Consider the following 23,034-nt stretch of genomic DNA (forward strand, 5'->3'; position numbering starts at 1 on the left):
CTTTGATTGTGGTGATTGGTATCAACTATTCATCTCTGGATGTCTGTCACATTTATTGCAGTGGTTTGGGTGGTCTTCGCAAGAAGCTTGCAGGTCGCTTCAAATCAAAGCGCCCTCGCGCAGATGATGCTGACTACGCTCCAACTACTGATTCAGAGGCCCAATCTTTAGCTGGGGGCACTGAATCTATGGACACAGAAGACTTTCCTCACATACATCCTGACTACCCAATTGACACCACAGGATGGACATTTCCAAAGAGGAGGTTTTCTATGGCTGAATACTGCTCAAGGCGCACTGTGAATCAATACACTCTGCCATCTGACACCAATGTTCAATTTTTCCACACTCAGCTCCAATTTGATGTTTTTTGGGGCACATTGATGGATACAAATTTTCATAAACATCAGGTGATTGATTGGTCCTTCATGCTGGGACAATCAGTCATGGAGGATCTGATTCCTAAGTTTGAGACATGTGGTCTGTACCAGTTTATGGGGCAGAGAACTGACTTCAGTGAGATGGCAGTCAAGTAATTCCTGGCCACTGCAAAGATTGATATAGAAGAAGAATCTATCACTTGGATGACTGGATTCAAGTGGTATTCTGCAACTTTTGCTGATTTTGCTGCTGCCAACAGTCTGAATTATGGCATCATTTCAGCTGGCTAGATCTCTACACTGAAGATAATTTTGAGGACTTTGTGCAATTCTATGAGCCAGCAAGGCTGGGCATCCCTAGGAGGTTTGGAGAGACAGCAGGACTAAGGCACCATCCTGCTGTGATCAACAAGATTGCAAGGGTCACTATTCTTCCCAAGAGTGGGGATAAGAGCAAAATTCGAGACAAATTTTGGAACATTATCCACCATGTCATGAATGGTGAGGTAATGAATATTGTGCTCTTCATGATGAGACAGCTCAATGATCTAAAAATGGATAAAAACCAGAACCTAGCCTATGCACCTTATATTATGGCTCTCATCAAAGCAAAGACAAGATTTGAGGGGTCCTGCGAGATAGTTCATACACCGTTCAGACCCTTTAAAAATGAAATTGGGTTCCTCACCAGGCCACTCACTCCCTTCCCAGATGATGAGGAATACCCTGGTTATGATGCAGCAGCAGCTCATGATGCTGAGGCAGAGCAGATGCCTCCTCCTCCACCTCCTCCTCAGCCTCAGCAGTATTGGCAGCCTGGTTCAGGCTACTTTGACCCATATTTTCAAAATATGTAGCAAGGGCTTCAGACTCATCTTGATACTCGCTTTGAGGGAATGATGACACATATGGATCAACGTCTGGATGTCATACAATCCAGTTTTGACAGTAACTGGGATGAGCTCAATGCTGAGTATTCTGAATTTCGTGATCACATTCAGACTAATGTCACTGATCCTATCATGACCAGACTTAACAATATGCAGCAGAGTTTTCAGGATAACATGGGAGCTCTGTCTAGTCAATTTGACAACCTCTCTACAAATGACAGCATGCATGAGATCAGTCAGAGGCAGCAACAACTCCAGCAAGACTTTGGCCAGTTCTCCTCTCTTTTTGACACCTTCAGCACTCACTACTACAACATGCATCCTCCACCGAGTGATCAGTGAAGCCTCTCCTTTGTGGCAATTGATGCCAAAGGGGGAGAGAAGTGAAGAAAGAGAAGAGCAGTTGTCACATTCAAGGTATTCAGGGGGAGTTGGTCTATGTGGACATTGAGACCGTGCATGTGCATGTTTACCATTTTATGTTGCATGCTTTATTTTATGTCTTATGCACTTGGTACTAGCTACTACTATTTGAACTTTGAACTCTATGTCTCATGCCTGTGGACAATTATTTGTAATATTCTGTGGATTGAACTATGTTTGGTTCAAATTACTCTATGTATGGTTTATCGAGGAGTGATTATAATTACTGCGCTTACTCTACATATCATCTCTTGTTCGACTCGATAACCATGATTGTAGGAAGGTCTCCATCAAAACTCCAATCTATTATGTGTGTTATATCTTCAGCTTCAAATAATCCTGCACACACATAGGGGGAGCCTTTCTTACATTCTGAGTTTTAATTGGGATTTATCTATCTCACGGATAGAACTTCAAATCGAGATAAGTCCTACGAAACTCATCTCCAAAATCCATCTTATACCTAAGGTATGAGGAAGATTTGGAAAAACTAAACTTCTCTTTAATATATTATGAAGTGTTGTCATCAATTACCAAAAAGGGGGAGATTGTGAATCATCTAGGCCCCTTGGTGATGTTTTGGTAATTAATAACAACTTCTTGTGGGCTAACGATTCTTGGAGAAATAAGAATGCAGGGTTGGACCACATAGAACAGGAAACATTGGAGATTCATACGCATTGGTTGTGGATCAAGTGAAGGCAAAGGTATAACATAGGTTTCGTTTTTGCCGGTCTTGAGGAGTTTAGAGAAGATACTTGACCGGATTAGTAGGCTAGATAGCCGTACTATTAAGAGGGGTCAATGACTTTGATCTGTGTAAAACTTAGTGCCTCATAGAGCATCTAGGGGTTGCATTTACATGAGGACTAATAGTGCTTCAAATTTCACGAGTTAAATATTCTTTCAAAAGCTTGTTTGAAAAGTGCAGTCTTGGATGCGCGGACCGTCCGGGTCTTGAGGGCGGACCGTCCGCGATCCACCAGAGGGGTCCGAAGTCTGACCACTTCGGACCTATATGATTCCTTTACACTGCGAACCGTCCGGGCCTTAGGGCCGGACCGTCCGCAGTCCTGACCAGAGAAGGCTGCTTTCGGGGCAGTCCCTGAATTATAGTGCGGACCGTCCGGCTTTGATGAGCGGACAGTCCGCAAGTGCCAAATATGGTTTGGATAGGGACAGTGTGATTTTTACGATTTGTACTACGGACTATCCGGAGGACAAGTCCGGACAGTACTGTCTCAGGTCTCGGACCGTCCGGCCTTGTAGGCGGACGGTCCGCCCGTGTTAACTGTTCTTGGTCAGAAGTCCGGGTGCTTCAAGTTGCCAGGTCGCGGACGGTCCGGCCATGGTGGGCAGACTGTCCGGACCTACCTTTTCTGACAACTCTGACAGATTTCAAACGAGAATTATAGCCGTTATGCGTACGGCGGACCGTCCGGACCTAGGGCGCGGACCGTCCGCGTGTGCGCAGAACTGGTGTTTTTTGCTCATAACGGTTGGAATTTGGTGGGGGTCTATAAATAGAAGGGTAGCTCATGTGTGAGACCTCTCTTGCTTATTCCTTGCACACATTGAGCTCATTTGTGATCCTCTAACTCACTCTCTCACACTCTTTGCTTGAGATTGCATTCTAGTGAGAGATTGAGGGTTCCTAGTGCATTTGCATCCTTCGGTGATTCTTGAGGCACTAGGTGGTACACTGAGCAAGCGTCATCGACTTGTTACTCTTGGAGGTTGCCGCCTCCTAGACGACTCGGGTGATTATCTCCATCGAGCTCTCCAAGAAGATTGTGGAAGAGCTGCGGTGTTGATTGTGAGGGGTTCGCGCCTACCTCGCCGGAGCAGCAAAGGTGACATTAGTGGAATCAAGGTATTGAGCGATTTCTTGTCCACTTGGCTCAAAGATCAAGCCATGTCTTGATAGAGGAGCAAGTGAGAGCTTGAAGTCCACCTCAACGTGGATTAGGGGTGATCGGCAAATCACCGATACCACGGGATAAAATTCGGTGTCCTTACTTTCTTGCGTTACTTATTGTCGTGCAAGTGTTTAATGTTTTACATATTGTTCCTCAAGTATTCAATCACCTTAGTTGATTCTCATAGATTGTTTACTTGTTATCACTAGAGAATTTATTCCTCTTGTTATATTGATTAAATTTACCTAGTGTTTTTGATTTTAGTCAAAACCGTCTATTCACCCCCCCTCTAGCCGGTGTCCTAGATCCTACACCCATACCCATCACCACGATGAAAAAATCCCCCACGGGGACCCCATGAACGTTTGAGGGGGACGTTTCTTCCCCATCCCCATTTCCCGCAGGGATAAATCCCCAACACGGAACTCCATCCCCGCTTAAATTATAATTAGGATGAGTGTTCTTTATTATTAATGCAAAACATTATCACTTATACATATTGTCATATGTAAGAAATTATTATGTGTACATTAAAATGTACATGTTTGTACAATGAGTGATCTCTTGACAAGGTAAGCATTTATTTTTATCATTGACTATTACACGAAAACAACGTCACGTGCAAGTTTAACCGGTCCCCGCGGGGAACGGGGATGGGGAATGCTTCCCCGTCCCCATCCCCATTTATCCGTCGAGGGAAATTTTTCTCCGTTTATATCTCCGTGGGGGGAAGAAACTTCCTCATTCCCTAATGGAAGAATTCCCTATGAGTAATCGGGGATCGGGTCCCATTGCCATCTCTATATCGTATTTGCGATTCATCCTAGTCAAGACGGGCCCAAAACACGTATGTAGGTGAGTGTCCCATAACGACGTTCATTTCTAGCTCTGATGGGGATCCATGCTGGAGTTGACCGTTTAATGTCACCCGTAGTGGCGACGATGCACACCCCTAGAGTGGGCTGACATGATGAAGAATTTGTCTGTACCCTTCATCTCCCTCGACCCACCATACCCCGCAGTCAGTCCATAGCGTCCTTTCCCATCCCATATGAGGGAAGTGTTACGATTTATGGGCTAGGCCCAATTGAGAAATTCAAATAAATCCCAGGAAAATCACAAAAGCCCATAGAAGTGGATGGCTAGGGAATAGGTGGAACCAATAGCACCATATTGCTAGTTCTAGTGGAGTAGAGCTAGCTTAAATATGGAAGCCACACTTACTCACCAAGTCATGGATGAGAGGAGAGAGTGTGGAGAGCCACACACGCGCGCGCGCTCGCTCGCCTGGCCGGGGCGGGGCGGGGCGGGGCGAAGGGCGCGGGCGCACGACATGCGCGTGAATGGTCCGCCGAAATCTGGCCCCTCGCCTTGCGGGGGCGCGGCTACCTTTTGCCGTTTGATTTTTTTGTTTCTTGGCTGTTACGTTTATCCTAATCGATCGCTATAAAATCTCAACTGATCGCGAGATTTTTGTGGGCGGATAAGATCGGGGTCACGGACTCGGCCCTATAAAAGGAGCCCGGCAGCCAGCCTCCAGATCATCCCAGTTTTCGCTTTCGCCTCTCTTCATAGCCGATTCGCCTTTTAGTTCCCTTCGTCCCGACCGCAGAGGTGCATCTGCGCTCAGGAGAGCAGGTCTCCGGAACCCTTCGTCTTCTAGATCCTGTACCGGGAGAGGGCGAATAAGGTTTTTGGGAAGCGCCTTCACGCGACTGCTCGTGATCTTCTGACATCGTCGACCCTGCTGATTCCGGCGCGCGCCATCTATCAGTATGTCTAATCAGTACGCATCATCTGATTTGGCTTTTTATTTCAGTTCTTCTGATTTGGTCATAATTTATATTCAGAATTTAATTTGGAATTTGTCTATTTATTCAACAGGAAGTGGGAGTCTACAATTGATTTAGACATAATGAGTATAATGGTTAGGAAAAACCTCATCCCGTGCCACGTCGTGGTAACTATTGCAGCAGTGGAGGATGGGACGAAGTAGTTAGATTTGTATGGTTGGCCCTCGCATCATGTACGATTCGCCCGACTTTTGAAATCATGCCAGATTCGGCCGCGCCTTGAGTTCGCCTTCGTCTCACCCGACCATTAGACGTTCCTGCCTCGCACCAAGGTTCGACCCTCGGACGAGGTGGAGATTATCCTATGGGGTCGGCTAAGGTTCACGCTCATACTTCGAGGATCGGCTATGACTCTTTTGGGGTGCTTTTTATCTCCTATGGCCCATGTGCCTAGCTGCCTAGAGGTGAAGAGTTTTAACCTCGACAATTGCACTCTAAACTTTTTGACAATAATATGAAACGGGGAAAAAACCCTAACAATATGGTTGGAGCATATATAAGTTCTTACTGAAACCAAGTAATGACAGAAAAAATCGCACAGTGATACACGCCACAATTAACAGATATACAATGCAATCGTAGCTGTGGTCAACTAGCTGATTATATTATTCTTCAAAATGCTGAAAAGGGTCTAAAAGAGGCTTGGAAAGCGAAGCAGGTAATTATGTACCGCGCGCGGAAGTGGGGCTGCAAAAGATGCTGGCAAACAAAACACATGGCTGGTGGCAGCTGCTGCTGCTGCAGGCACGCACATTGATGTTTCCAGATTGAGCCACGGTTTGCTGGAGGCAGGGGGGCGAATTCCTATCATTGCGAGCTGCTGCAAAAGCCTCTTCTTCAGGTCCCCCGTAGTATGGGCCACTGGACGGTCCACTGCTCCCCGATGCGCACATAGTACGGTGTCATCAAATACGTACTGCTGATGACGCTCATGCATATTATATTTATTCCCAGCTCACGTTTAAACTTTCATATGCTAAATGCACTGTCATCGTGCAAATAATAATAGTGCATGTGTACTAGGCTTGTTTGGTTCACAGGCTGAGAAATCCGCCTCGTCTAGTAGGCAACGATCTCAGGTGTCCGATTTCAGATGCCTAGGACTAGATTGAGTTGTCTACCGGTGCTCCCAGGCTATGGCGCCGACCAAAAACTCTAAGAGGGTGTTCATTTCCGTTTATTTCACATCGGCGCAGCGACTGAGAACTGAATAATCTTTGGCAAACGCCTCCCGATGAGACCATGATTTTTCTGCCTACAGCCCATGAAGAGCAAAACCAACATTTGAACTGCACCACTGATTCCCTATGTCGCCGCCACGGCGCCGGCCGGCTCCAAACGCAAACAGGGCCAAAACTAGCTAGCTAGTGGCAGGCCGGGTCGTCGGCTGTGCTGCTGGCACGGAAATAATTGACAAGTCGCACACGGGTGGCGTGCTCTGCTCCGTGCCCAAGAAATCAGGAGCGAGCTGATAACCGTGAACAGGAACAGTTGCGTACGTACGTATATTCTGCCGCGCCCTGCGCAGGCAAGCAGCGGCCGCAGCGGCAACAAAAGAATAGAAACCCTAAAGTGGCGGCGGTGTCGTAGCTTACCACTGCGCGCACACGTCGAGACGACAGCGTCGGAGAGATATGATGCATATGGTAGCATGCGTGCATGCATGGAGCAGGCCGGGCCGCCAAAACGACGCAAGGTGACAACAAGGAGAAAACGAAACGAAATACGTACGCGCGTACTACGAAAACTCGATCGAATCATGGCGCGTGTACTGCTGCTGTCTCTGTATGTACGTGTGGCCCAGCCCTGATGCTCTTTTTTCCCCGTGTTTTCTCTCGCTTTTTGCATGCATGCATGTATGTGTCCTCCTCGGTCGTTGTCGTAGCTAGCTTGCTTGCTTGTTGCTTTCATCGGTGTCCGGTGGGTGTCGATCTTTTGCATTGTGCAAGCTGCAAGACAAAACCTCCTATATATCCCGATGAAAAGAAGCAAAAAAAAAAGGTAGCTTTACATAGCCTTTCTTCAGGTAGCTAGGTATAGGCACTACACTAGGCACTACCTAGCTATTAGCCAGGCCTGGTAATATCGGCATTACTATTATCTAGATCTAGGTTTTGGGGCATCAAGAACGCATGGGTATGGCTTCATCCCGCTCTAGCTCCTATGTTCTTGTCTTTCATGTTTGCCCATACGGCCACCCATAGCCATATATACATGGTTAGATCCAGCTCTTTTTTTCATTTCAAAAATGAGTAGAGTACATACATGTACTACAAACTCATCGGATACGTACATGTATAAACGCAAGCCGCACACGCACACAGTATATCTGTATCTCTCTAGAAGTGCCTAAAAAATCCTAAACTACCCGAAGTTGACAAAAGTCACAGCAAGTACCATAGCTTGTTGTCAAATAATTAGGGCTGGGCTGTAAGCGGGCTTTCATGTAAACCTGTAAATAGGCCTAATTTTATGGGTTACCACAGTCTAACACCCAGAGTAACTTTTTTTTGAAAGTACATAGAGGTCAAATATACGGTTGGAGAGCGACAAAGAAAAATGACTTGTTTATCCGTTGATCAGATAGACGGTTATTACAAACCATTGGTGCCTAGAGCTCATCAAACACATTCCATTTCATTGCTCATATATATCCATTGCGGAAAAAAAATTGGTGCAGCCGACTGCAAACCAGAATGTTTGTAGTCCCTCACAAAAAAGGAGGATTGACCCAACCGACCCACCCGCAGCAGCAATAACACAACTAAAACGTTATCTGGTGGACCTGCAGGTGGGATCAATCCTCCTTTTTTGTGAGAGGCCGTAAACATTCTAGTTTGCAGCCGGCTGCACTAAATTTTTTCCCCATTGCCCCTGTATTGGGTGAAGGTTTTTTTGTCCAGATGCATGCTTACGTGCATGTGACAACGTGTTGCCTACCGAAGGATCACAAGGACCCCGAGTTCAGAACGGGAGAGCAACCTCTTTCTGGCATGACAACTGGCTTGATGATTGGATCCTGTCCAAGTCCGATCCAACACCTGCGCAGTGCTTCAAAATCACTGCTTCGATGACTCAGTGTCCGTTAACGCGGTGGAAAAAAAAACTTTTATAGCCCCCTCACATTCACCACCTAGCTGGTGGTCTTTATAAATAGAAGAATAACAAATTACTACGCGGTTAAGTTATAAATTTTGATATGTTTTTATGGGCTTTTCAAGTGGTGGATGTGAGGAACTGTGAGAATGTTTGCATCCGGATATATAGAAATTTTTCCCCGCGGTGACCACCAACGGGCTTCGTCGGTACACCTGTCCGCAAATTCACTACGGCTGCATGCCATGCACCGTAGATCTAACCATCTTGATCTTAGAAATACACTCCGTCATAGTTCAACTGGCGACAGGGTGAGCTGACCAGCCTATTTGAGAAGGGTAGCCATGACCTGCACAACGCTTCAATCTACAGAGCTTCGACTCGATTTGGTGAAGGTGACGTTCTTTTAGATGGCTCCTTTTGTTCAGAAGACAGAACCGGCTCAGTGTGCCTTGGCCGCCCTGAAACTGAGGATCACCTCTTCAAGGAATGCCCGTTCGCTGCGAGCCTCCTCTGGAAGACTCGGTCAGGGTCAACGCAAATAATAACCATTTCGAAACGCAGCTCGGCCGGCCATGAGAGATGAAGAAGAACCCGCCCCGCATTCCCACCATGTATCTCATCTTCTCTGCGTTGATCTTATTATGCTACTGGCACTTGTGTAAACACCGCGTGTCATCTTCAGAGGAGAACAGCCATGCCGCCTAGCCGCCTCCTCTCGCCACGCATGCAAAGAAGACCAATGCAACGCTTCCCTGTTCATCTCCGGCATATTAGCCGAATAGCCGGTGCTCCCTATTTTCAGTGCATTTGAAAGTTTCCCATGCCTTGTAATCTAGTACTAATCTTATCTTATACCAATCGGCCAATCACTACTACAGGTATCCTCTATACAGGCGGTCCGGTTAGCCTCTACACAGGCGGTTCCAGGAACCGCTTGTGGTGCACCGCCTGTGATGTAAAACAACATCACAGGCGGTCAATCAAAAACCGCCTGTGATAGACACACATCACAGGCGGTCCAGTTTAAAAGAACCGCCTGTGATAGTCACACATCACAGGCGGTCCGGTTTAAAAGAACCGCCTGTGAGAGACACACATCACAGGCGGTTTTAATTATAAGCCGCCTGTATTTCCCAGATTCATATACAGAAGCAGATTCATATATATTTTCCAGATTCATATACAGAAACAGAATTAATAACAGCCTGTGATTCAAACACAGATTCAAACACATATATAGCAGGTTCCATAAACAGATTCATCATACAAAGATTCAAACATCCCCATATACATACACAGATTCATCCACATATATATCAAGTTCCATCATACACAGATTTATACACATCAAGTTGCATAACAACTCAACATCTCAAAGTTCCATAGACAACTAAACATCTAAAGTTCCTAACTAAAGACCTAAACACTGTGTGATATTGTGTACAAACTTAGTTCTGGGAATTTTTGCAAATTTCCATTTACATTGTAGAATAGCCCTTGTTGATGAAGAACTTCACGGCGCATAAAGTAAAGCAAGTCTCTTACAACCTTAGCCACGCCGGTGGAAACCATATCTCTTTCTAACCATTCAGCATTGATCTTAGATTTAGGAACCTGCAATGAAAGCAAAAAGCAATCGGTGCTAAGAGTAATGTGATGAGCAACAATATAACATAAAAATTGCAATATAGACAATGATAGCGAACTTACATCCTCACGATTGACCATGTAATGGAAGGTGACACGACACCATTCGCATACATAATAACCGCACAGGACAGTACCCGGAGGTTGTTTGTCACCATATGGAAATAATGATATTGACAAATTAGGCTTGTCCTCTGGATGTTCGCCGCCAAGATCTTTCCAATAAAAACGGTATGCACTGCATATAAGAATAGCATTGTGAGATTAAGAATACATTTGTTAAGATGTAATAAGTACAAGTGTGCAATAATAATCATACTTCTCTAAAATCTTCAAGAAGTCATTATACGTAGCCTTTTCCATTCTCAGTGAGTCGAAGACCACGACTTTACCATCCTTTGGCCAGAGATCATGATACAAATGTAGTGGTCACTATATAGACATAGACGAAAACACATGTTAATATCACGATTGCCATAATTTATAGTTCAAAATTAAACCATGTCGATAACTTACTTAAAGTGGTGCGGAGCTATTATTAAGTCCTTGCCATGTTGTACATGATTGTACATGGCTCGTCCAATGTATGCCGCCATTACCTTCATTTTCTTTCTCTGATTCTGTTTGACGGCTTTCTCAAATTCAGCATCGTCCAAGTCTTTGTATTCTTCTCCTTGCCTCCGAGCAACTACTTTGTAGCGAGCTTGGGATATCATCAACGGGTCAAGAAACCCTGTCTTAAGTTGTTTCTTCTTATCATCCATGTATTGCATCCTACGTGTAATAGTGTTAATCGTTAGACTCTCGTTTATGTGTGCGTGTACAAAACTAACAAATATGAAAGTTTAGAGGTACTTACAAGCAGAAGAGGGTTAAGTAGTTCGTTTCCATCCTTTGTCGGTGGTACAACGACCAGAGATCGTCAAAGAATAAATGCCGCACAGGATTTATATGATCATTGCTCCAAAATGCATCTTCTGGCACAACAAATGTGAATTCCTCGAGTTTGTATTTGTTGCTAGCCACCATGTACCACTCATGCATTCTAATCTCCGGAGTCGACAACTTAGAAAGTTGCACCGTCGTTAAGAACGGCCTCCCATTCACAAATTTAGGAGGAACATCCTCCTTCTTGTATACCGAGATATTGGTTTTAAGACGTAATGATTCTCGAGTATGAATCATTCCATCTTCTTCCCATACTTCGAAATTGTCTATTTGGGCCGGCCGTGTGCCTACTCCATGAGATGCTGATACTGCTTTTGATTGATTAGTCATAACTCTCTGCAATTTATGCAGGTAGCGTGCCACTGATTCTGACGGTTTCTTGACATCGTCTGTGGCGATTCGCTTATGAATCTTCTTTAAAATAGTTGGCCCTTCAACATTGGTGCCAACCTTTGGTTCCTTTTTTATGTTGACATCGACATTCTGAGGAACAATTTTGTCTACGCCCCCCTCGTCGAGTTCCTTCGCAAGAGGCGATATGATTGTTTCAACGATTTTTTTGGAGGTCGGTGTCATATCTTCCTGCACCATGGGGTGTGGAATGATCGAACTAGCTTTTTGTTGCATTGGTGTTGAATTCGGCTCATCACCAAACTTGATGTCGCGTCGATGCCAAAGGACCAACTCGTTAATTGCCTCATGCAAAGTTATGATCCCCTCAACTGGAAAATCTATCTCCCAATCTTCACAACCATTGTTTGTGATTTCTAGAACTTCGACCACAGCATAGTGTGGCGGGACAGGATTGTCCTTGTAGTTAACAAGTCCTGGTTTTACCAAACCAGTAGCAGCTTGCTTTGTTTTTGTCCCAGATCGATTGATTGGAATATGAAGAAAGCAAGGCTTGTCCTCAACAATATCGTCTACAGGGTACTTGGTCAAGTCTTGCACAGATCCAACGCTGCTAGGGACTATAGGTGGACTCATGTGGCTTGGCTTGAGTTCAAATGATATGCATTCTGTTTTCTTCATTTTGTTCATCACGTCATTAATAGCCTTTTGTACCCTTTCATCAATAGTCTCTTCAAGGGTCCTTTTCGACTTCTCGTGTTTCCTATATGACGACGCATACTCTGGAAACGCCTCTCTCCAGGAAATCTTAGAAGAGATTCCCCGAGCCCGTCCAGTGTGTTCAGGATTGCCTAGGGCTGCAGTTAGTATGTCATTCTCCCTCCGAGGCTTAAATTCTCCTTTTTTCTCTTATCTGCATATTCTTGAATTTTTGACGAAACTTCGCCTACCAATTCTGGATGCACAAGTTTGCCGTCCTCACTCAAACCTGCTCGACCTAAGATCCAACGAATAGCTCTCTCATCGATATCTTTTAATATTGGGTCCAAAGTGCCGTTAGTTATAGCTTCCTCGATAATCTTGTTCCACTGCACAACTTTATGGTGATATCCGCTTGACCCCAGGCGATGGGGGTGTTTGTTCATCTTCGCTCTCTGAGAATTAGTTTCGCCCAGTTCTTTGGCCTTCAGTTCGGTCTTCTGACGAACAAATTCCTCCCACTGAGCTTGAGTGATTTTCCCCATTTTCTTGGGCGGAGGAACCTTATTCTTCTTAACAAAGTCCCTATTCATCTCGGCCTTCCACCCACGAAACATCTTGGCCATAGCAGAGAGCATCGACTTCCTTACTGCATCCTCTGTGCCTTTTGGGAACTTGAATGACTCAGACAACTTAGCCCATAGCTTGTTGCGGGTGTCTTCATCTAAATCCTTCCATTTTTGAAGTGTGATTGGCACTATATCTCTAACAGTAGCCCCGCAGGAATTTCGAAACTTTGTAACCACGTCAAGTGGTTCTTCAGGAAACCCCTCTGCATTTAGTTTTGTTACATACATAACTGCACCTTCTTTCATCTGATTTGGACCTCGTCGCCCTCGTTTCCGCTTATGTGAAACGGATGATTCAGGCATCGGAGCATCCTCCGTGTTTCGTGTAGAAGATGCATCCTCTTTCTTCTCTTCATTTGAAATCTATATAGTGAAAAAATTAATGGCCTTTCATATATGAACATTATTTTACAATATAGTCGACATATTTCTATTTACCTCTTCATCGTTGGGAATATAGTCGGCATCAAGCTCATCTGATGTTTTTTTCTTCCTTGGAGGTATAGGAGTACAAGGATTGTCGTCACTAGAACTATCCTCCCCGCTCCCTTCACTGGAGCTGCTCGTTGTCTGCCATTCAAGTTTGGTCGCGTCTTCATCAACTTTGTTAGACGCACCGGTGCAGACCACATCCATACTAGGCTGCTCGTTGTCTGCCATTCAAGCTGGTTCCATCGATAAAGGGATATACTGTTAGTCTGATATACTGGTTCCATCAATAAGGGAACTTGGAGAAAAGGCACTTTCCAATGCAGTTAGACAGAGAAGGCATGGCTGTGATGTTATAATGCTGAAGGACCCCAAGAAGAGATTATGCCCTATAGTCTACCACCTCTCGTTATTTGTGGGCTTCACCGAGGGCGGGAAACATTTGGTGACATCAAACGACCTTCGGGCTGGGGACGTCTGCGAGCTTGTTAAGGGGCCAGACGATGGTGAGCCGGTGTACTCTGTCCGGATGTGTGGTCACAAAATTTAAAGCCGCCCCGGCTTCATTTGTGCGCTTCTCTTCTCTTATGTCGGCTACTAAGATCACTTAGCACCCCACCTAAGAGAAGAGAAGCACACACATACAGCCGGGGCAGCTTTTAATTTTGTGACCACACATCTGGACATAGTACACCGGCTCAACATCGTCTGGCCTCTTAACAAGCTCTCAGACGTCTTCAGCCCGAAGGTCGTTTGCTATCACCAAATGTTTCCAGCCATCGGTGAAGCCCACAAATAACGGGAGGTGGTAGACTACAGGGCTTAATCTCTTCTTGGGGTACTTCAGCATTATAACATCACAGCCATGCTGAAGGACCCCAAGAAGAGATTAAGCCCTGTAGGACCCCAAGAAGATATTAAGCCCTGTGGACTACCACCTCCCGTTATTTGTGGGCTTCACCGAGGGCGGGAAACATTTGGTGACATCAAACGACCTTCGGGCTGGGGACGTCTGCGAGCTTGTTAAGGGGCCAGACGATGGTGAGCCGGTGTAATCTGTCCGGATGTGTGGTCACAAAATTTAAAGCCACCCCGGCTTCATTTGTGCGCTTCTCTTCTCTTATGTCGGCTACTAAGATCACTTAGCACCCCACCTAAGAGAAGAGAAGCACACACATGCAGCCGGGGCAGCTTTTAATTTTGTGACCACACATCCGGACATAGTACACCGGCTCAACATCGTCTGGCCTCTTAACAAGCTCGCAGACGTCTTCAACCCGAAGGTCGTTTGCTATCACCAAATGTTTCCAGCCATCGGTGAAGCCCACAAATAACGGGAGGTGGTAGACTACAGGACTTAATCTCTTCTTGGGGTCTACACACTTAAGATTGTAGGAGCTAGTGCTCAACTACTAGCATCTATAGATATGGACACAAGTCCAAATTTGGTGCTACTCGGCACCATCGATATCACTAGAAAAAAAAAATACATCAAAGAGATACACTTCCCAATAGTACTCGAAGATAGTTCATTGACTTGACACTCTCTAAGAGGTTCATACAAAATACATTATCTCTAAGAGTGAAACCTACGATACTCATATCGTGTTGTTTAGGACTAAACATCAACAACCCCTTGACTGGTCGCTATCATACTCAATTCCAAAATATTTTTCCAATATGTCGGCTTGAGTAAGGAGATCTGGGCTTGGGAGTTCCTCCAAATCATCTGCAGCTTCATCATCTTCAGCATATTGCAGGGCTTCATCTTGAATAATTTTAGCCCTCTTGGAGTCAGCATACTTTTTGATGGACAGAGCACACTTCTCAAGCATGTCGCATACATCTCCAATTTGAAACAAAGTGGTCTTAAGTGTGTACACTGATTCCGGTTCACTAGTATCCACAACCCCATCAGTCACTAGACTGCGAATGATGTCAACATGTGTCTCGATGACTCGAACTGAGCTCTCAACCATGTCAAGTGGCTCTTTTTCCATCTCTAAAACTGAAAATGGCCAAGCCTCACAATCAACATTGAGATCGCAACAAAGGCAGGGATCAGAGGGAAAACAAGGATGTGGCTTATAGGGCAAAAAGAGGGGTCCAAATAACATTGTCATGGCTATGAACAAGTCAAAGATGGGAGATAAGAACAAGTCTTATAACATAGGGTTGGGAAGCAAAGATAGGTAGTCAAAAAACTAAGAAGGGAGATAAGAACAAGTCTTATAACATAGGGAGATAATAACATTGCCATGGCTATGTACTTCCATGATGTATGTGGCCATAAACACTAAAAATAGACTTGTTTCCCCAATCACTATGGAGATTTTCTACCAAGAAGGGGTCCTAGTAGTTGCATCAACTATCCATGACAAAATTCTTCATAAGCATAATTACCAACATTTAATCACAAGGGATACAAGCTACTAAAGCAAAAATGGTGACCTTAACAAAATATGTAAGTGAAAACACCAACAATATAAGCATAATGACCAACATTAACAATATAAGATTAACAATAATTAAGGCAGGGGTCCTAGTAGTTGCATCAACTATCCATGACAAAATTCTTCATAAGCATAATTACCAACATTTAATCACAAGGGATACAAGCTACTAAAGCAAAAATGATGACCTTAACAAAATATGTAAGTGAAAACACCAACAATATAAGCATAATGACCAACATTAACAATATAAGATTAACAATAATTAAGGCAGGACTAGCAAAAACAAGTAATCAAGGCATGAATTTTTAACAAGTAATTAAGGCATGATCAAGGAGTGCACCGAGGGCTCGGAGATGGGCACGGCGGCGCACTCGGCGCTCGGGCTCGGCGGCGCTCGGGCTCGAGGACGGGGACGGCGGCGCTTGGCCTCGGAGACGGTGGCGCTTGGGCTCGGGGACGGGGAAGGGGACGGTGGCGCACTCGGAGATGGGCACGGCGGCGCGCTCGGGCTCGGGGACGGGGAAGGGGACGGTGGCGCACTCGGAGATGGGCTCGGCGGCGCTCGGGCTCGGGGACGGGGAAGGGGACGGTGGCGCACTCGGAGATGGGCTCGGCGGCGCTCGGGCTCGGGGACGGGGTGGAGGGCGCCTCGGAGACGGTGGCGCTCGGGGACGGGGACGGGCGCCCAGCTCGGAGACGGTGGCGGTTGGGCTCGGGCTCGGCGACGGCGTGGAGGGCGCTCACGGCTCGGAGACGGGGACGGGAACGGCGGCGCAGCAGCCTGGCGGCGTAGTATCAGCTCCGGGCGAAAACACTAAACCCTAAGCCACCGTACCGACGCTTTTATATAGTAAACACATCACAGGCGGATTTTAAGAAAAACCGCTTGTGATGTATAACATCACAAGCGGTTTTCTATGTCGACCGCCTGTGATATGTAAACATCACAGGCGGTCGGAATAGAAAACCGCTTGTGATGTTATACATCACAAGCGGTTTTTCTTAAAATCCGCCTGTGATGTGTATGTAGTATAAAAGGCTCGGTTCCAGCGCAGGAACCCTAACTTCCGGAGCCCGACGCCGCTAGGCTGCACACTACTGTAGCGGCGGCGGATTTTTTTGATCTACGGGGAGAAGGTTTTGTTTTTGATTTTCGGGCTTGATTTCAAGAGTTTATGCATATATATGATCTCCGTTTGTTTTATTTCTCATTTTGATACGATTTTTTGCCTCAATTTTGTAATATAGACCGGAATTGAAGAAAAACTCAGGAATTCCAAGATTTAGACTTGTAGTTGATCTAATTTAAAGATTTTTTTTGAAGAGTTGTCTCACCTCAAGGTACATATATTGCTGCAATCTTGTTTCATTTTCATGCACATTAATTCGTTCATGATTTAGGGATTAAATTCAATTAATTAGGGATATTTTAAAAAATTTTGTCTCATGTACTAGGTACATCTCGATATGATCTTGTTTCACTTTCATGAACATTTATTTTTTCATGTTACATCTCGATATTGACGTTAATCAATATAGGGATAGGTAATGGCGGACCGAGGTTGGATGTACAATGTGCCAAGACCACATCCGTCGTACATTCGAAATTTGAGAAGCTTTATTGAAGCGGCCAACAAGCACGCGAATTTGCGAAAGAGCAAGGAGATATTATGTCCGTGCATCGATTGTGATAATAAGATAGCTTGGAGAGATATAGGAGTAATCCAATCACATCTGCTAAAAAGAGGGTTTAAAAACAATTACACGATATGGTCAGAACATGGTGAGTTGGATCCGTGTGAAGTGCCTGGTAATGACGAGAGAGTTGTCGGAATTTTAGATCTTAAAGTTGATGGTGAAGTGGATAATGTGGATGCTAATCAAGAATTTGAAGAATTTGATTGTGAAGAGATGTTGCGCCATATGGAACCAGAAATGTTAAGTTCTGTGGGATCGCAGAAAGGGCTATCTAAAATGGAGGGACTGGAAAGTGCCTCAAAAGAACCTTTATATGATGAATCAAAGGGTTGTGACAAAGAGTTTACTACACTGCGTACAGTTCTAGAACTTCTGAAGTTGAAGGCTAGCGACGGATGGTCTGATACTAGCTTCACAGATCTTTTGAATTTTCTGTCTCAATTACTACCAAAACCCAACAAACTACCAACAAGCACTTATAAAGCGAAGAAGCTTATATCTCCCATAGCTCTGGGTGTGCAAAAAATTCATGCATGTCCGAACCATTGTATTCTGTATCGTGGCGATTTTGAGAACGCATCAAGATGCCCAGTTTGCAATGTCAGTCGATACAAGAAGAGCTACAATCAAGACTGTGTAAAAAAATTCCCGAAGAAAAATAAAAACAAGAAATCCACTATTGGACCTGAAAGTGACGATGACACTTTTGATGACATGGATGGGAAAAAGAAGTCAAAGAACCCAGCTTTGGTGATGTGGTATCTTCCAGTAATTGATCGCTTAAAACGTTTGTTCTCAAACCCTAGGGAGGCTGAGCTTATGCGTTGGCATGCTGAAAATCGCAAGCAGAATAACAAACAGATTCGACACCCTGCTGATGCATCACAATGGAAAAATTTCGATCTTATGTATCCTGAGTTTGCCAAAGAAACCAGAAATGTAAGATTTGCTTTGGGTACAGACGGAATGAATCCATTTGGTGAAAAAAGAAGTGTACATAGCACCTGGCCCGTGACTTTAACGATGTACAACCTTCCATCATGGCTGTGTCACAAAAGAAAGTATATTATGTTGACTATTCTTATTCAAGGTCCGAAATCAGCTGGTGTTGATATTGATGTGTTCCTAGAACCTCTTATGGAAGATATGACAAAGCTCTGGAATGAAGGAGTTAGAATATGGGATGAGTATTGCCGTGAGTATTTCAACTTAAGAGCAATTATATTTGTTACCATCCATGATTCTCCCGGTGGCGCCACACTATCAGGGCAAAAGACTAAAGGAAAGAATGGTTGTGTAGTGTGCGTCGATGGAACTGCTTCCATGTACCTTAAATCATCCAAGAAGTTGGTGTTCATGGGACACAGACGGTTCTTGATGAAGCAGCATAAGTACCGAAAGATGAAAGAGGAATTTAACAATCAACTGGAAAGTGAAGGTGCACCAAAGCCTTATAGTGGGAAACTTGTTTTTGAAATTGTAAAGAACATTCATGTTGTATTCGGAAAGGGAAAAAACAAAGGAGAAAAGAGAAAGAGAACTGACCCTTCAACTTACACAACTTTCAAGAAGCAATCAATATTTTTCAAGTACCTCCCATACTGGAAGGATATGGAAATTTGCCACAGCATTGATTTGATGCATGTAACAAAAAATGTTTTTGACAGCATCATTGAAACCTTGTTGGGCATGCCGAGTAAGACAAAAGACGGACTTAAATCACGCAATGATCTAGTAGATCTTCAAATCAGACCGGAACTTCATCCAGTGGATAGTGGCAAAGGGAAGCCTTACCTCCCCCCAGCTAGCTACAACTTGTCAGTTGAGGAGAGAACAAAGATTTGCAAATGTTTGCGTGGGGTCAAAGTGCCCACAGGTTTCTCATCCAATATCAGCAGACTAGTCAGGATGAAGGACTTGTCTCTATTTGGCTACAACTCTCATGACTGTCATGTGATGATGACGGTGTTCCTCCCAATTGCGGTAAGAGCCCTCAAAACAGAGCATGTCAAAGTTGTCATCACACGCTTGTGTTACTTTTTCAATGCGGTTTCACAAAAAGTAATAGCTTTAGAAGACTTGGACTATCTAAAGGCATACATCATCGAGACTATGTGCAAGCTTGAAATGTGTTTTCCTCCATCATTTTTTGATATGCAAGTACACCTAATCATACATCTCGTGGATCAGATAAAAATATTAGGGCCACTATATTTACATCATATGTTTCAGTTGGAGCGATACCTGGGAGTATTAAAAGGTTATGTGCGAAATCGCGCTCACCCAGAGGGTTCAATCATGGAGGGATACACTACAGAAGAAGTGATTGAGAGCTGTATAGATTACATCAGTGACGGAACAATGATAGGTGTGCCTGTACCTAAACATGAGGGTAAACTATGTGGGAGAGGGAGAATGGGCAAGAAAACTTTTCGCGTTGAGGATTACAAGCTAGTACATTGTGCTCATGGTAGTGTACTACAACATCTCACGATAGCCGAGCCTTACATAGAGGAACACCTGAATGAGCTTCGTAAAGAAAATCAGAACCGCACAGAGGACTGGATCATGAGGGAGCACAAACATCGTTTCAGCGAATGGTTAATGGACAAAAACATCCCATTCGGAGACTCTTCGGATGAGAAAACAATGAAGAATTTGGCTTCTGGGCCATCGTGTTTTGTGACATCATGACAAGCATATGACATCAATGGGTACACATTCTACACTAAATCAAAAGACATGAAAAGTGTTGCACAAAATAGCGGTGTTCGTATCGATGCTTTTGACCTACATGGACAGAAGACCACATATTTTGGATTCATAGAGGAAATATGGGAACTTGATTATGGCCCAAGCATGAAAATACCCTTGTTTAAGTGCCAATGGGTACAACATCCCGTGGGGGTGATAGTGGATAACTACGGACTCACACTGGTAGACTTAAAGAAAGTAGGATATAAAGATGACCCGTGGGTTCTCGCCGAATGTGTTGCACAAGTGTTCTATGTACTCGATCCAGCAGATGAGAAGATGCATGTAGTTATTTCTGGAAAGCAAAAAATTGTTGGAGTTGAGAATGTGGGAGACCAAGATGAGGAATACAATAAGTATGAAGAGATGTTCGTCTTTAACGGTCCAGAGAGAATCAAGCGTGTGGAAAAGAAAATTGATAAGAACTTAAAGCCATACATGCGGAAAAATGGTAGTTCATGAAAAATTGTATGAATCAAATTGTATTTGTTATCATGTATGATCGACTATGAATTGTGGTTGCCAATTAATTTAAAATCTCTCTAGTTATCTATGTGTGCTATTATAATTCATTTAAATTGTATTTGCATATTATTGTTAAAAATTAAATATTAATTCATTTAAATTGTATTTGCATATTTCTGTTAAAAATTAAAATTATTTTCATATTTAAATTGTATTTTCATAATTTTACAATCACAGGCGGTTTTGTCTTAGGGTCCGCTTGTGAAAAGGATAGAGCATCACAGGCGGTCCTAAACAAAAACCGCTTGTGATACTATTACATCACAGGCGTACTAAACCGCCTGGGACATCACAGGCGGTTTTGTAACCGAACCGCCTGTGATGTAAAAATCTTACCGCTTGTATAGAGCCAAATTGTACTAGTGAATGGCCCTATATGGCTATATACCTCATGACCTTCCCGGTGTTATCGTACCGATCGTCTTAGTGGCTTAGCCGTCTTCTTTATGTTTTAATAAAATAAAGCTAAAAATATAAACTTAATTCACAGCGCAGATTATTCCAGCCTAGAATTTTTCGACCTTGACGACAATTCATCTGTATCATCGACGACGAACGAACCTAGCTAGATGGCATAGATCAGGCGCATAGACAGAGCAAGGAAAGCCCCGGAAAAGATTTGATACACAGGAATAAAATGGAGTTCGATCGGATTCATTGAATTTTTTTAAGAATAAAAGCGGGGCAGTGGAATTTCGGTGGACGCACAGCTGACGTGCTCGCCATTGGCAAGCCTGCCTGCCTGCCCTGGCACCAGGCTTTCGGCGCCCCAAATGGTGGGGTTCCCTCAGGAACCGCATCATTTCGTACGTCGACAAACCCAGACCAAGAAGCACAGCCGCTGCATCTGCCGACCTGCAGCGGCGTGCGGCGTGCCTATCCCCACAGCCGCGCGCCGCCGCCGCGCCGCCCGCTCTGCTCTCGCTTCGTCTCGTTCGATCGGATTGCCAAATCAAGGATCAAGCGGTTGGGTCTCGCGGCGGTATAATTAATGCCCGCGCCCTGCAGCTGTTGTGCGTATCCCCCCGACCGCGTGCGCGCAAGCATGCGTGCTATGGTTGCTGGTCCGGACGACCAGGCTGCCATCTTTCCTCCCCCTTTCGGCTTCCTCTGGCTCTGGACGACGGGCGGACGGCTTGGACATGTGTGCGTACCATTGCGAGCAGTCGAGCACTACTCCTGCAGTCGTGCCGCGCGCACTCGTTTGCTTGTTCAGCCGTACGTGCAACATTGGGGTGGGTAGCTGGGTCGTACGGACCACGGTAGTGACCTCCTCTTTTCGACGTACTCCTGCCGTCATGCTGTGTGCTATAGCTAGACCGCTAGGAGAGTATGGACACACACCAGTACACCACACAGCTATCGGTTGGCAAACGGTATCAACAGATGGGACGATGGGGAAAGGCAGCGGCAATCTAGTAGCAGCTGCATGCACACGAATTCCTCGTCTTCATGATGGCCCGCCCCGCCCGCCTTTCATGTCATCGTCGGCACTCAGCTCCGCAGCAGGGACGAAACGACGGCACGCGGGCAGATCTCTGTCTGATCTCGGTGACCGCACGCACGTCAAATACGCTATGAGACCACAGCAAGACGACACGCCCACAAGATCATGAGACATGAGCTAGGACTCTACTACAGATCTACGTACGTACCACTAGCTTGATCGATGAATTCCATTATATTCTAGCTTATCTCGTTAGAATAATCCATATATGGGAGTCTAATCAGGAGACGGGAGTGTTCATTGGTTATTACTTCCAAGCAATAATATATATACCATTGGTCCGATCCTTGGCCAAGGAAACAAGAATGGAAGCATATCAACAGTTGTTGTTCATCACTTTCTCACTGCCACCAGAGCGTATCAGCTGAGCAAAGCCCCTCATGCAGATGCAGGCATATGCAGCGATATGCATACATGATCGTCGATTGTCCATCAGAGGGACTGATGAATAACCAAATGCCATTGCCATTGCATGAGATTGTTTCGCTTTGATGCACGGGGCGAATCCTATTGGCCTTCTTGGAATCCTGGGCATCTCCTCTAAAATGGAAGCCCAGCAGCATTAATATTTGCCCTTGGCCCAGGGCCCAGGCAACCTCACCACTCGGGAAGTCATCCACCAGGAACAAAGAACACGGAACCAGCTCATGTCTCATGGTGCGCCCTCCTGTGCCCACATACCAGTCGCATCCCTTATTGATGCTGTTGCTGCTCATACATGGAGCGCACTGCGCACCTGCCATTCTGCCGGTCCTTGGTCACGACGCTCACACTGGAAAAAACAACATTTTAAAATGGCGAAACCAATGAAGCGTGCACATATTTTG

Source organism: Zea mays, chromosome 5, assembly GCF_902167145.1.
Source record: "Zea mays cultivar B73 chromosome 5, Zm-B73-REFERENCE-NAM-5.0, whole genome shotgun sequence".
NCBI lineage: Eukaryota > Viridiplantae > Streptophyta > Magnoliopsida > Poales > Poaceae > Zea > Zea mays.